Raw genomic sequence first — 14,146 nt, 5'->3', positions numbered from 1 at the left:
GTGATCTTAGCCAAAAGGCCGAGAAGCGATAACCGTGAAAGGGGCGGGCCCAACAAGGTCCCCTTCATGGGCACTATCACTGCTTGCTGTCAGGGAGGCTGCCAGACAATTTTCCATGCACACTCTGGGCTGGGGGGCAGTCAACCACCAGTACACACAGCAGAACCTAAACCCATACCATTATTGCTAAGCAGCAAGACAGGGGCCCATTGCACTCCCACGGGGCCTTTTTAAATGCAATCCATAACCCGGATTTGCCAGGAACCCTTCTTACTCCTCCTACTTGCATGTGACACTGGGCTTAGGATCTGCATAGGAAACACACACACAAGCACACACCTACCTTTGTTGCCTGCAGATGCCTCCTTGGCTGTCCCCAAACGGTATCAAACCAACACCCACGGGAAGCTGTAAGCATAGAGGACATGCCTGCACCCCATTGGACTTACCTGTGTGGGTTAAATCCGGGTTATTTGACAACCTATGGCGGTGATGGTTCTGCTCAGGCAGAGCAGTGCTGATGCTCCTCATAAAGCTGTCGCTGCTGTGAAGGTTCTAGGTGACATCACAATCCCTATGGTTACATACACAACAAAGCTGGGTTGTTGTTGTTTACACTCTGCAAGGCCTGTGGAAGTGAGTGACATCATAGCACTGTAGTTCTGAGGGTTCTAGATGGATGCAACAATCTCCTGTTGCTTCTATGAAGGCCATAATAGACGACATCACCAAACAGCTCCATAGTCACATACACAGCAAAGGAGAGATGTTGTTTACACCTAGTGATGTCAGTGGTATTGAGTGACATCACAGCACAGTGCTAAGGCTCCTGGGCCTGGACACAGCAGCGGCTGCAATATCTCAACGGAGAATACGTTTATATATATGTGTGTGTGTGCGCGTATATATATATATATATATATATATATATATATATATATATATATATATATATATATATATATATATATATATTTCTCCGCCGAAATCACTTTTAAACCCATTTCCACCTTTTTTTCCCTTCTCTTCCTCTTACTTTTTTTTCACGTTTTTTTACGTTTTTCTCCTTTTCGCCTCTTTTCTGGGCGTATTATTCTTCTTTTTCTTCTTTTTTTTCGTCTAATGCATACCCCATCAGTGCAGCAATGCTTATTCAATACCGCCAGCAGATGGAGACACTGGGGGATAATTTTCTAAGGATTTATACTGATTTTTCCTGTCTGAATTTGTCGCACAGAAAGTTGCAGGCCAAATATGTGTGACATTTCTGCGACTTTAGCTTCTAGAGCATTTTTACAACATTATACATAGGTGCTGAATACATAAAAAGCGACTGTTCAGCGACAGACAAGTCGCATCGGCTGAAAGTAGGCCAGAATGTCAGTCCATGTTGGAGCAGGTTTAGATACAGTCTAAAGCATAGATCTCAAAGTCTGTGCACAGAATTTAGCAAGGGCCTCGCACCTTCTGATGCATCAGGTAGGTGCACTATAGCATAGCCTAACCCTCTGTACTTTGGTCTATATTGATGCGGGACATAGACAGCCAGCTGATGACCAATCCATTAGTGCAATGGATGGCTGGAAGCATTTGTCTTTGCCTTTGCAATACCACAGAAGCAATGCATGGTCAATGTACAGCAATGACACACCTGTGTGAACAGCCAGGAGACCCCCCCCATGTTATGTTACATAGTTACATAGTTAGTACGGTCGAAAAAAGACATATGTCCATCAAGTTCAACCAGGGAATTAAGGGGTAGGGGTGTGGCGCGATATTGGGGAAGGGATGAGATTTTATATTTCTTCATAAGCATTAATCTTATTTTGTCAATTAGGAACATTCAGCACCCACCCGCTATCAAGGCAGCTGCCTATCATGTCATGCCCTACCTGCACAGGTGTGCTGGCTACTCAAATGATCCAATTAAGGAGGCCATTTAGTCAGCAGCAGCAGAAGTCCTGTGCCTGGACGCTCCAACAGCGGCCAGACACAAGCAGAAGCAGCAGAAGCAGCAGCAGCAGCACCACCTTTTGTTTTTTGGCTGCAGCAGCAGCAGCAGCAGCAGCAAGGCCCACAGGGCTGGCTAGCTGGCTAGCCAGCAAGCAGGTAGCAATGAAAGTAGGAATCTTTCTTTTTAACCCTGTAAGGGGGTGGTGCACTGTACCCGAAGATACTGCCATATCGGGTCAATGCATAGGGCGACGGAAGCAAGCTTCGAAATCGGCCCCCGTTCTCAAAAATCCATTTAATATATGGTCCCCAGATAGGGGACGTATCAGATATTAAACTGATAAGAACAGATACTACACTTGATCTTAGCCAAAAGGCCGAGAAGCGATAACCGTGAAAGGGGCGGGCCCAACAAGGTCCCCTTCATGGGCACTATCACTGCTTGCTGTCAGGGAGGCTGCCAGACAATTTTCCATGCACACTCTGGGCTGGGGGGCAGTCAACCACCAGTACACACAGCAGAACCTAAACCCATACCATTATTGCTAAGCAGCAAGACAGGGGCCCATTGCACTCCCACGGGGCCTTTTTAAATGCAATCCATAACCCGGATTTGCCAGGAACCCTTCTTACTCCTCCTACTTGCATGTGACACTGGGCTTAGGATCTGCATAGGAAACACACACACAAGCACACACCTACCTTTGTTGCCTGCAGATGCCTCCTTGGCTGTCCCCAAACGGTATCAAACCAACACCCACGGGAAGCTGTAAGCATAGAGGACATGCCTGCACCCCATTGGACTTACCTGTGTGGGTTAAATCCGGGTTATTTGACAACCTATGGCGGTGATGGTTCTGCTCAGGCAGAGCAGTGCTGATGCTCCTCATAAAGCTGTCGCTGCTGTGAAGGTTCTAGGTGACATCACAATCCCTATGGTTACATACACAACAAAGCTGGGTTGTTGTTGTTTACACTCTGCAAGGCCTGTGGAAGTGAGTGACATCATAGCACTGTAGTTCTGAGGGTTCTAGATGGATGCAACAATCTCCTGTTGCTTCTATGAAGGCCATAATAGACGACATCACCAAACAGCTCCATAGTCACATACACAGCAAAGGAGAGATGTTGTTTACACCTAGTGATGTCAGTGGTATTGAGTGACATCACAGCACAGTGCTAAGGCTCCTGGGCCTGGACACAGCAGCGGCTGCAATATCTCAACGGAGAATACGTTTATATATATGTGTGTGTGTGCGCGTATATATATATATATATATATATATATATATATATTTCTCCGCCGAAATCACTTTTAAACCCATTTCCACCTTTTTTTCCCTTCTCTTCCTCTTACTTTTTTTTCACGTTTTTTTACGTTTTTCTCCTTTTCGCCTCTTTTCTGGGCGTATTATTCTTCTTTTTCTTCTTTTTTTTCGTCTAATGCATACCCCATCAGTGCAGCAATGCTTATTCAATACCGCCAGCAGATGGAGACACTGGGGGATAATTTTCTAAGGATTTATACTGATTTTTCCTGTCTGAATTTGTCGCACAGAAAGTTGCAGGCCAAATATGTGTGACATTTCTGCGACTTTAGCTTCTAGAGCATTTTTACAACATTATACATAGGTGCTGAATACATAAAAAGCGACTGTTCAGCGACAGACAAGTCGCATCGGCTGAAAGTAGGCCAGAATGTCAGTCCATGTTGGAGCAGGTTTAGATACAGTCTAAAGCATAGATCTCAAAGTCTGTGCACAGAATTTAGCAAGGGCCTCGCACCTTCTGATGCATCAGGTAGGTGCACTATAGCATAGCCTAACCCTCTGTACTTTGGTCTATATTGATGCGGGACATAGACAGCCAGCTGATGACCAATCCATTAGTGCAATGGATGGCTGGAAGCATTTGTCTTTGCCTTTGCAATACCACAGAAGCAATGCATGGTCAATGTACAGCAATGACACACCTGTGTGAACAGCCAGGAGACCCCCCCATGTTATGTTACATAGTTACATAGTTAGTACGGTCGAAAAAAGACATATGTCCATCAAGTTCAACCAGGGAATTAAGGGGTAGGGGTGTGGCGCGATATTGGGGAAGGGATGAGATTTTATATTTCTTCATAAGCATTAATCTTATTTTGTCAATTAGGAACATTCAGCACCCACCCGCTATCAAGGCAGCTGCCTATCATGTCATGCCCTACCTGCACAGGTGTGCTGGCTACTCAAATGATCCAATTAAGGAGGCCATTTAGTCAGCAGCAGCAGAAGTCCTGTGCCTGGACGCTCCAACAGCGGCCAGACACAAGCAGAAGCAGCAGAAGCAGCAGCAGCAGCACCACCTTTTGTTTTTTGGCTGCAGCAGCAGCAGCAGCAGCAGCAAGGCCCACAGGGCTGGCTAGCTGGCTAGCCAGCAAGCAGGTAGCAATGAAAGTAAGAATCTTTCTTTTTAACCCTGTAAGGGGGTGGTGCACTGTACCCGAAGATACTGCCATATCGGGTCAATGCATAGGGCGACGGAAGCAAGCTTCGAAATCGGCCCCCGTTCTCAAAAATCCATTTAATATATGGTCCCCAGATAGGGGACGTATCAGATATTAAACTGATAAGAACAGATACTACACTTGATCTTAGCCAAAAGGCCGAGAAGCGATAACCGTGAAAGGGGCGGGCCCAACAAGGTCCCCTTCATGGGCACTATCACTGCTTGCTGTCAGGGAGGCTGCCAGACAATTTTCCATGCACACTCTGGGCTGGGGGGCAGTCAACCACCAGTACACACAGCAGAACCTAAACCCATACCATTATTGCTAAGCAGCAAGACAGGGGCCCATTGCACTCCCACGGGGCCTTTTTAAATGCAATCCATAACCCGGATTTGCCAGGAACCCTTCTTACTCCTCCTACTTGCATGTGACACTGGGCTTAGGATCTGCATAGGAAACACACACACAAGCACACACCTACCTTTGTTGCCTGCAGATGCCTCCTTGGCTGTCCCCAAACGGTATCAAACCAACACCCACGGGAAGCTGTAAGCATAGAGGACATGCCTGCACCCCATTGGACTTACCTGTGTGGGTTAAATCCGGGTTATTTGACAACCTATGGCGGTGATGGTTCTGCTCAGGCAGAGCAGTGCTGATGCTCCTCATAAAGCTGTCGCTGCTGTGAAGGTTCTAGGTGACATCACAATCCCTATGGTTACATACACAACAAAGCTGGGTTGTTGTTGTTTACACTCTGCAAGGCCTGTGGAAGTGAGTGACATCATAGCACTGTAGTTCTGAGGGTTCTAGATGGATGCAACAATCTCCTGTTGCTTCTATGAAGGCCATAATAGACGACATCACCAAACAGCTCCATAGTCACATACACAGCAAAGGAGAGATGTTGTTTACACCTAGTGATGTCAGTGGTATTGAGTGACATCACAGCACAGTGCTAAGGCTCCTGGGCCTGGACACAGCAGCGGCTGCAATATCTCAACGGAGAATACGTTTATATATATGTGTGTGTGTGCGCGTATATATATATATATATATATATATATATATATATATATATATATTTCTCCGCCGAAATCACTTTTAAACCCATTTCCACCTTTTTTTCCCTTCTCTTCCTCTTACTTTTTTTTCACGTTTTTTTACGTTTTTCTCCTTTTCGCCTCTTTTCTGGGCGTATTATTCTTCTTTTTCTTCTTTTTTTTCGTCTAATGCATACCCCATCAGTGCAGCAATGCTTATTCAATACCGCCAGCAGATGGAGACACTGGGGGATAATTTTCTAAGGATTTATACTGATTTTTCCTGTCTGAATTTGTCGCACAGAAAGTTGCAGGCCAAATATGTGTGACATTTCTGCGACTTTAGCTTCTAGAGCATTTTTACAACATTATACATAGGTGCTGAATACATAAAAAGCGACTGTTCAGCGACAGACAAGTCGCATCGGCTGAAAGTAGGCCAGAATGTCAGTCCATGTTGGAGCAGGTTTAGATACAGTCTAAAGCATAGATCTCAAAGTCTGTGCACAGAATTTAGCAAGGGCCTCGCACCTTCTGATGCATCAGGTAGGTGCACTATAGCATAGCCTAACCCTCTGTACTTTGGTCTATATTGATGCGGGACATAGACAGCCAGCTGATGACCAATCCATTAGTGCAATGGATGGCTGGAAGCATTTGTCTTTGCCTTTGCAATACCACAGAAGCAATGCATGGTCAATGTACAGCAATGACACACCTGTGTGAACAGCCAGGAGACCCCCCCATGTTATGTTACATAGTTACATAGTTAGTACGGTCGAAAAAAGACATATGTCCATCAAGTTCAACCAGGGAATTAAGGGGTAGGGGTGTGGCGCGATATTGGGGAAGGGATGAGATTTTATATTTCTTCATAAGCATTAATCTTATTTTGTCAATTAGGAACATTCAGCACCCACCCGCTATCAAGGCAGCTGCCTATCATGTCATGCCCTACCTGCACAGGTGTGCTGGCTACTCAAATGATCCAATTAAGGAGGCCATTTAGTCAGCAGCAGCAGAAGTCCTGTGCCTGGACGCTCCAACAGCGGCCAGACACAAGCAGAAGCAGCAGAAGCAGCACCACCTTTTGTTTTTTGGCTGCAGCAGCAGCAGCAGCAGCAGCAAGGCCCACAGGGCTGGCTAGCTGGCTAGCCAGCAAGCAGGTAGCAATGAAAGTAGGAATCTTTCTTTTTAACCCTGTAAGGGGGTGGTGCACTGTACCCGAAGATACTGCCATATCGGGTCAATGCATAGGGCGACGGAAGCAAGCTTCGAAATCGGCCCCCGTTCTCAAAAATCCATTTAATATATGGTCCCCAGATAGGGGACGTATCAGATATTAAACTGATAAGAACAGATACTACACTTGATGTTAGCCAAAAGGCCGAGAAGCGATAACCGTGAAAGGGGCGGGCCCAACAAGGTCCCCTTCATGGGCACTATCACTGCTTGCTGTCAGGGAGGCTGCCAGACAATTTTCCATGCACACTCTGGGCTGGGGGGCAGTCAACCACCAGTACACACAGCAGAACCTAAACCCATACCATTATTGCTAAGCAGCAAGACAGGGGCCCATTGCACTCCCACGGGGCCTTTTTAAATGCAATCCATAACCCGGATTTGCCAGGAACCCTTCTTACTCCTCCTACTTGCATGTGACACTGGGCTTAGGATCTGCATAGGAAACACACACACAAGCACACACCTACCTTTGTTGCCTGCAGATGCCTCCTTGGCTGTCCCCAAACGGTATCAAACCAACACCCACGGGAAGCTGTAAGCATAGAGGACATGCCTGCACCCCATTGGACTTACCTGTGTGGGTTAAATCCGGGTTATTTGACAACCTATGGCGGTGATGGTTCTGCTCAGGCAGAGCAGTGCTGATGCTCCTCATAAAGCTGTCGCTGCTGTGAAGGTTCTAGGTGACATCACAATCCCTATGGTTACATACACAACAAAGCTGGGTTGTTGTTGTTTACACTCTGCAAGGCCTGTGGAAGTGAGTGACATCATAGCACTGTAGTTCTGAGGGTTCTAGATGGATGCAACAATCTCCTGTTGCTTCTATGAAGGCCATAATAGACGACATCACCAAACAGCTCCATAGTCACATACACAGCAAAGGAGAGATGTTGTTTACACCTAGTGATGTCAGTGGTATTGAGTGACATCACAGCACAGTGCTAAGGCTCCTGGGCCTGGACACAGCAGCGGCTGCAATATCTCAACGGAGAATACGTTTATATATATGTGTGTGTGTGCGCGTATATATATATATATATATATATATATATATATATATATATATATATATATATATTTCTCCGCCGAAATCACTTTTAAACCCATTTCCACCTTTTTTTCCCTTCTCTTCCTCTTACTTTTTTTTCACGTTTTTTTACGTTTTTCTCCTTTTCGCCTCTTTTCTGGGCGTATTATTCTTCTTTTTCTTCTTTTTTTTCGTCTAATGCATACCCCATCAGTGCAGCAATGCTTATTCAATACTGCCAGCAGATGGAGACACTGGGGGATAATTTTCTAAGGATTTATACTGATTTTTCCTGTCTGAATTTGTCGCACAGAAAGTTGCAGGCCAAATATGTGTGACATTTCTGCGACTTTAGCTTCTAGAGCATTTTTACAACATTATACATAGGTGCTGAATACATAAAAAGCGACTGTTTAGCGACAGACAAGTCGCATCGGCTGAAAGTAGGCCAGAATGTCAGTCCATGTTGGAGCAGGTTTAGATACAGTCTAAAGCATAGATCTCAAAGTCTGTGCACAGAATTTAGCAAGGGCCTCGCACCTTCTGATGCATCAGGTAGGTGCACTATAGCATAGCCTAACCCTCTGTACTTTGGTCTATATTGATGCGGGACATAGACAGCCAGCTGATGACCAATCCATTAGTGCAATGGATGGCTGGAAGCATTTGTCTTTGCCTTTGCAATACCACAGAAGCAATGCATGGTCAATGTACAGCAATGACACACCTGTGTGAACAGCCAGGAGACCCCCCCATGTTATGTTACATAGTTACATAGTTAGTACGGTCGAAAAAAGACATATGTCCATCAAGTTCAACCAGGGAATTAAGGGGTAGGGGTGTGGCGCGATATTGGGGAAGGGATGAGATTTTATATTTCTTCATAAGCATTAATCTTATTTTGTCAATTAGGAACATTCAGCACCCACCCGCTATCAAGGCAGCTGCCTATCATGTCATGCCCTACCTGCACAGGTGTGCTGGCTACTCAAATGATCCAATTAAGGAGGCCATTTAGTCAGCAGCAGCAGAAGTCCTGTGCCTGGACGCTCCAACAGCGGCCAGACACAAGCAGAAGCAGCAGAAGCAGCAGCAGCAGCACCACCTTTTGTTTTTTGGCTGCAGCAGCAGCAGCAGCAGCAGCAAGGCCCACAGGGCTGGCTAGCTGGCTAGCCAGCAAGCAGGTAGCAATGAAAGTAGGAATCTTTCTTTTTAACCCTGTAAGGGGGTGGTGCACTGTACCCGAAGATACTGCCATATCGGGTCAATGCATAGGGCGACGGAAGCAAGCTTCGAAATCGGCCCCCGTTCTCAAAAATCCATTTAATATATGGTCCCCAGATAGGGGACGTATCAGATATTAAACTGATAAGAACAGATACTACACTTGATCTTAGCCAAAAGGCCGAGAAGCGATAACCGTGAAAGGGGCGGGCCCAACAAGGTCCCCTTCATGGGCACTATCACTGCTTGCTGTCAGGGACGCTGCCAGACAATTTTCCATGCACACTCTGGGCTGGGGGGCAGTCAACCACCAGTACACACAGCAGAACCTAAACCCATACCATTATTGCTAAGCAGCAAGACAGGGGCCCATTGCACTCCCACGGGGCCTTTTTAAATGCAATCCATAACCCGGATTTGCCAGGAACCCTTCTTACTCCTCCTACTTGCATGTGACACTGGGCTTAGGATCTGCATAGGAAACACACACACAAGCACACACCTACCTTTGTTGCCTGCAGATGCCTCCTTGGCTGTCCCCAAACGGTATCAAACCAACACCCACGGGAAGCTGTAAGCATAGAGGACATGCCTGCACCCCATTGGACTTACCTGTGTGGGTTAAATCCGGGTTATTTGACAACCTATGGCGGTGATGGTTCTGCTCAGGCAGAGCAGTGCTGATGCTCCTCATAAAGCTGTCGCTGCTGTGAAGGTTCTAGGTGACATCACAATCCCTATGGTTACATACACAACAAAGCTGGGTTGTTGTTGTTTACACTCTGCAAGGCCTGTGGAAGTGAGTGACATCATAGCACTGTAGTTCTGAGGGTTCTAGATGGATGCAACAATCTCCTGTTGCTTCTATGAAGGCCATAATAGACGACATCACCAAACAGCTCCATAGTCACATACACAGCAAAGGAGAGATGTTGTTTACACCTAGTGATGTCAGTGGTATTGAGTGACATCACAGCACAGTGCTAAGGCTCCTGGGCCTGGACACAGCAGCGGCTGCAATATCTCAACGGAGAATACGTTTATATATATGTGTGTGTGTGCGCGTATATATATATATATATATATATATATATATATATATATATATATATATATATTTCTCCGCCGAAATCACTTTTAAACCCATTTCCACCTTTTTTTCCCTTCTCTTCCTCTTACTTTTTTTTCACGTTTTTTTACGTTTTTCTCCTTTTCGCCTCTTTTCTGGGCGTATTATTCTTCTTTTTCTTCTTTTTTTTCGTCTAATGCATACCCCATCAGTGCAGCAATGCTTATTCAATACCGCCAGCAGATGGAGACACTGGGGGATAATTTTCTAAGGATTTATACTGATTTTTCCTGTCTGAATTTGTCGCACAGAAAGTTGCAGGCCAAATATGTGTGACATTTCTGCGACTTTAGCTTCTAGAGCATTTTTACAACATTATACATAGGTGCTGAATACATAAAAAGCGACTGTTCAGCGACAGACAAGTCGCATCGGCTGAAAGTAGGCCAGAATGTCAGTCCATGTTGGAGCAGGTTTAGATACAGTCTAAAGCATAGATCTCAAAGTCTGTGCACAGAATTTAGCAAGGGCCTCGCACCTTCTGATGCATCAGGTAGGTGCACTATAGCATAGCCTAACCCTCTGTACTTTGGTCTATATTGATGCGGGACATAGACAGCCAGCTGATGACCAATCCATTAGTGCAATGGATGGCTGGAAGCATTTGTCTTTGCCTTTGCAATACCACAGAAGCAATGCATGGTCAATGTACAGCAATGACACACCTGTGTGAACAGCCAGGAGACCCCCCCATGTTATGTTACATAGTTACATAGTTAGTACGGTTGAAAAAAGACATATGTCCATCAAGTTCAACCAGGGAATTAAGGGGTAGGGGTGTGGCGCGATATTGGGGAAGGGATGAGATTTTATATTTCTTCATAAGCATTAATCTTATTTTGTCAATTAGGAACATTCAGCACCCACCCGCTATCAAGGCAGCTGCCTATCATGTCATGCCCTACCTGCACAGGTGTGCTGGCTACTCAAATGATCCAATTAAGGAGGCCATTTAGTCAGCAGCAGCAGAAGTCCTGTGCCTGGACGCTCCAACAGCGGCCAGACACAAGCAGAAGCAGCAGAAGCAGCAGCAGCAGCACCACCTTTTGTTTTTTGGCTGCAGCAGCAGCAGCAGCAGCAGCAAGGCCCACAGGGCTGGCTAGCTGGCTAGCCAGCAAGCAGGTAGCAATGAAAGTAGGAATCTTTCTTTTTAACCCTGTAAGGGGGTGGTGCACTGTACCCGAAGATACTGCCATATCGGGTCAATGCATAGGGCGACGGAAGCAAGCTTCGAAATCGGCCCCCGTTCTCAAAAATCCATTTAATATATGGTCCCCAGATAGGGGACGTATCAGATATTAAACTGATAAGAACAGATACTACACTTGATCTTAGCCAAAAGGCCGAGAAGCGATAACCGTGAAAGGGGCGGGCCCAACAAGGTCCCCTTCATGGGCACTATCACTGCTTGCTGTCAGGGAGGCTGCCAGACAATTTTCCATGCACACTCTGGGCTGGGGGGCAGTCAACCACCAGTACACACAGCAGAACCTAAACCCATACCATTATTGCTAAGCAGCAAGACAGGGGCCCATTGCACTCCCACGGGGCCTTTTTAAATGCAATCCATAACCCGGATTTGCCAGGAACCCTTCTTACTCCTCCTACTTGCATGTGACACTGGGCTTAGGATCTGCATAGGAAACACACACACAAGCACACACCTACCTTTGTTGCCTGCAGATGCCTCCTTGGCTGTCCCCAAACGGTATCAAACCAACACCCACGGGAAGCTGTAAGCATAGAGGACATGCCTGCACCCCATTGGACTTACCTGTGTGGGTTAAATCCGGGTTATTTGACAACCTATGGCGGTGATGGTTCTGCTCAGGCAGAGCAGTGCTGATGCTCCTCATAAAGCTGTCGCTGCTGTGAAGGTTCTAGGTGACATCACAATCCCTATGGTTACATACACAACAAAGCTGGGTTGTTGTTGTTTACACTCTGCAAGGCCTGTGGAAGTGAGTGACATCATAGCACTGTAGTTCTGAGGGTTCTAGATGGATGCAACAATCTCCTGTTGCTTCTATGAAGGCCATAATAGACGACATCACCAAACAGCTCCATAGTCACATACACAGCAAAGGAGAGATGTTGTTTACACCTAGTGATGTCAGTGGTATTGAGTGACATCACAGCACAGTGCTAAGGCTCCTGGGCCTGGACACAGCAGCGGCTGCAATATCTCAACGGAGAATACGTTTATATATATGTGTGTGTGTGCGCGTATATATATATATATATATATATATATATATATATATATTTCTCCGCCGAAATCACTTTTAAACCCATTTCCACCTTTTTTTCCCTTCTCTTCCTCTTACTTTTTTTTCACGTTTTTTTACGTTTTTCTCCTTTTCGCCTCTTTTCTGGGCGTATTATTCTTCTTTTTCTTCTTTTTTTTCGTCTAATGCATACCCCATCAGTGCAGCAATGCTTATTCAATACCGCCAGCAGATGGAGACACTGGGGGATAATTTTCTAAGGATTTATACTGATTTTTCCTGTCTGAATTTGTCGCACAGAAAGTTGCAGGCCAAATATGTGTGACATTTCTGCGACTTTAGCTTCTAGAGCATTTTTACAACATTATACATAGGTGCTGAATACATAAAAAGCGACTGTTCAGCGACAGACAAGTCGCATCGGCTGAAAGTAGGCCAGAATGTCAGTCCATGTTGGAGCAGGTTTAGATACAGTCTAAAGCATAGATCTCAAAGTCTGTGCACAGAATTTAGCAAGGGCCTCGCACCTTCTGATGCATCAGGTAGGTGCACTATAGCATAGCCTAACCCTCTGTACTTTGGTCTATATTGATGCGGGACATAGACAGCCAGCTGATGACCAATCCATTAGTGCAATGGATGGCTGGAAGCATTTGTCTTTGCCTTTGCAATACCACAGAAGCAATGCATGGTCAATGTACAGCAATGACACACCTGTGTGAACAGCCAGGAGACCCCCCCATGTTATGTTACATAGTTACATAGTTAGTACGGTCGAAAAAAGACATATGTCCATCAAGTTCAACCAGGGAATTAAGGGGTAGGGGTGTGGCGCGATATTGGGGAAGGGATGAGATTTTATATTTCTTCATAAGCATTAATCTTATTTTGTCAATTAGGAACATTCAGCACCCACCCGCTATCAAGGCAGCTGCCTATCATGTCATGCCCTACCTGCACAGGTGTGCTGGCTACTCAAATGATCCAATTAAGGAGGCCATTTAGTCAGCAGCAGCAGAAGTCCTGTGCCTGGACGCTCCAACAGCGGCCAGACACAAGCAGAAGCAGCAGCAGCAGCACCACCTTTTGTTTTTTGGCTGCAGCAGCAGCAGCAGCAGCAGCAAGGCCCACAGGGCTGGCTAGCTGGCTAGCCAGCAAGCAGGTAGCAATGAAAGTAGGAATCTTTCTTTTTAACCCTGTAAGGGGGTGGTGCACTGTACCCGAAGATACTGCCATATCGGGTCAATGCATAGGGCGACGGAAGCAAGCTTCGAAATCGGCCCCCGTTCTCAAAAATCCATTTAATATATGGTCCCCAGATAGGGGACGTATCAGATATTAAACTGATAAGAACAGATTTTTTTTTTTTTTTTTTTTATCTAAAGCCGAGGAACGTGCTTTCGATTCACCCAAAGTGCAAGAAAAAGTGCAAACGTGTTACACTAAAAAAACGTGCACAAAGGATGCGGTCTATCGCAAGCCCTTCTCCGATAGGAGAGAGGCCCCCCAACAAACCTTACCCTTCGCCTCCGGACCAAAAGGTACCTGCGAGGTTCCAGGTTCGATGTCCCTTTTCGCCGAAGCTACTAGGGGACCACAAATGCTCCCGGCATCCCCCTTGGCGTTGGCCAAGGTATCTGCCCGCAGAGCCGATTACGGTAGGTACCCTGCCAAAGCAGGAGTACCCGGGGTGTTTGCAGGGAGGTGCGGAACCTAATGGCCACACACACCTCCCCTAGACCGCCAGGAGGGACACCCAGAAGGGCTACCGCATCCTGACAAATCCTGTGAACACACAAC

At 46.1% G+C, this 14,146-nt stretch overlaps 6 non-coding genes across 6 annotated transcripts; all 6 read right to left on the bottom strand.

Moving 5' to 3' along the window:
• Positions 1 to 2,151: 2,151 nt before the first annotated feature.
• LOC130332033 (U2 spliceosomal RNA) lies at positions 2,152 to 2,342 on the bottom strand. Its single transcript, XR_008874797.1, has one exon. It is a non-coding gene; the product is annotated as a U2 spliceosomal RNA (small nuclear RNA).
• Positions 2,343 to 4,424: 2,082 nt separating this feature from the next.
• LOC130332032 (U2 spliceosomal RNA) lies at positions 4,425 to 4,615 on the bottom strand. The gene has a single exon (XR_008874796.1). It is a non-coding gene; the product is annotated as a U2 spliceosomal RNA (small nuclear RNA).
• Positions 4,616 to 6,698: 2,083 nt separating this feature from the next.
• On the bottom strand, positions 6,699 to 6,889 carry LOC130331958 (U2 spliceosomal RNA). Its single transcript, XR_008874739.1, has one exon. It is a non-coding gene; the product is annotated as a U2 spliceosomal RNA (small nuclear RNA).
• A 2,102-nt stretch (positions 6,890 to 8,991) lies between these two features.
• LOC130332031 (U2 spliceosomal RNA) lies at positions 8,992 to 9,182 on the bottom strand. The gene has a single exon (XR_008874795.1). It is a non-coding gene; the product is annotated as a U2 spliceosomal RNA (small nuclear RNA).
• A 2,100-nt stretch (positions 9,183 to 11,282) lies between these two features.
• LOC130332029 (U2 spliceosomal RNA) lies at positions 11,283 to 11,473 on the bottom strand. The gene has a single exon (XR_008874793.1). It is a non-coding gene; the product is annotated as a U2 spliceosomal RNA (small nuclear RNA).
• A 2,077-nt stretch (positions 11,474 to 13,550) lies between these two features.
• On the bottom strand, positions 13,551 to 13,736 carry LOC130331971 (U2 spliceosomal RNA). The gene has a single exon (XR_008874749.1). It is a non-coding gene; the product is annotated as a U2 spliceosomal RNA (small nuclear RNA).
• Between the last annotated feature and the right edge of the window lie 410 nt (positions 13,737 to 14,146).

The sequence above is a fragment of the Hyla sarda genome, unplaced genomic scaffold, assembly GCF_029499605.1.
Source record: "Hyla sarda isolate aHylSar1 unplaced genomic scaffold, aHylSar1.hap1 scaffold_360, whole genome shotgun sequence".
Lineage (NCBI taxonomy): Eukaryota > Metazoa > Chordata > Amphibia > Anura > Hylidae > Hyla > Hyla sarda.
Note: the sequence above shows the minus strand (reverse complement) of the source record. Positions and strands in the feature narration are given on the sequence as shown.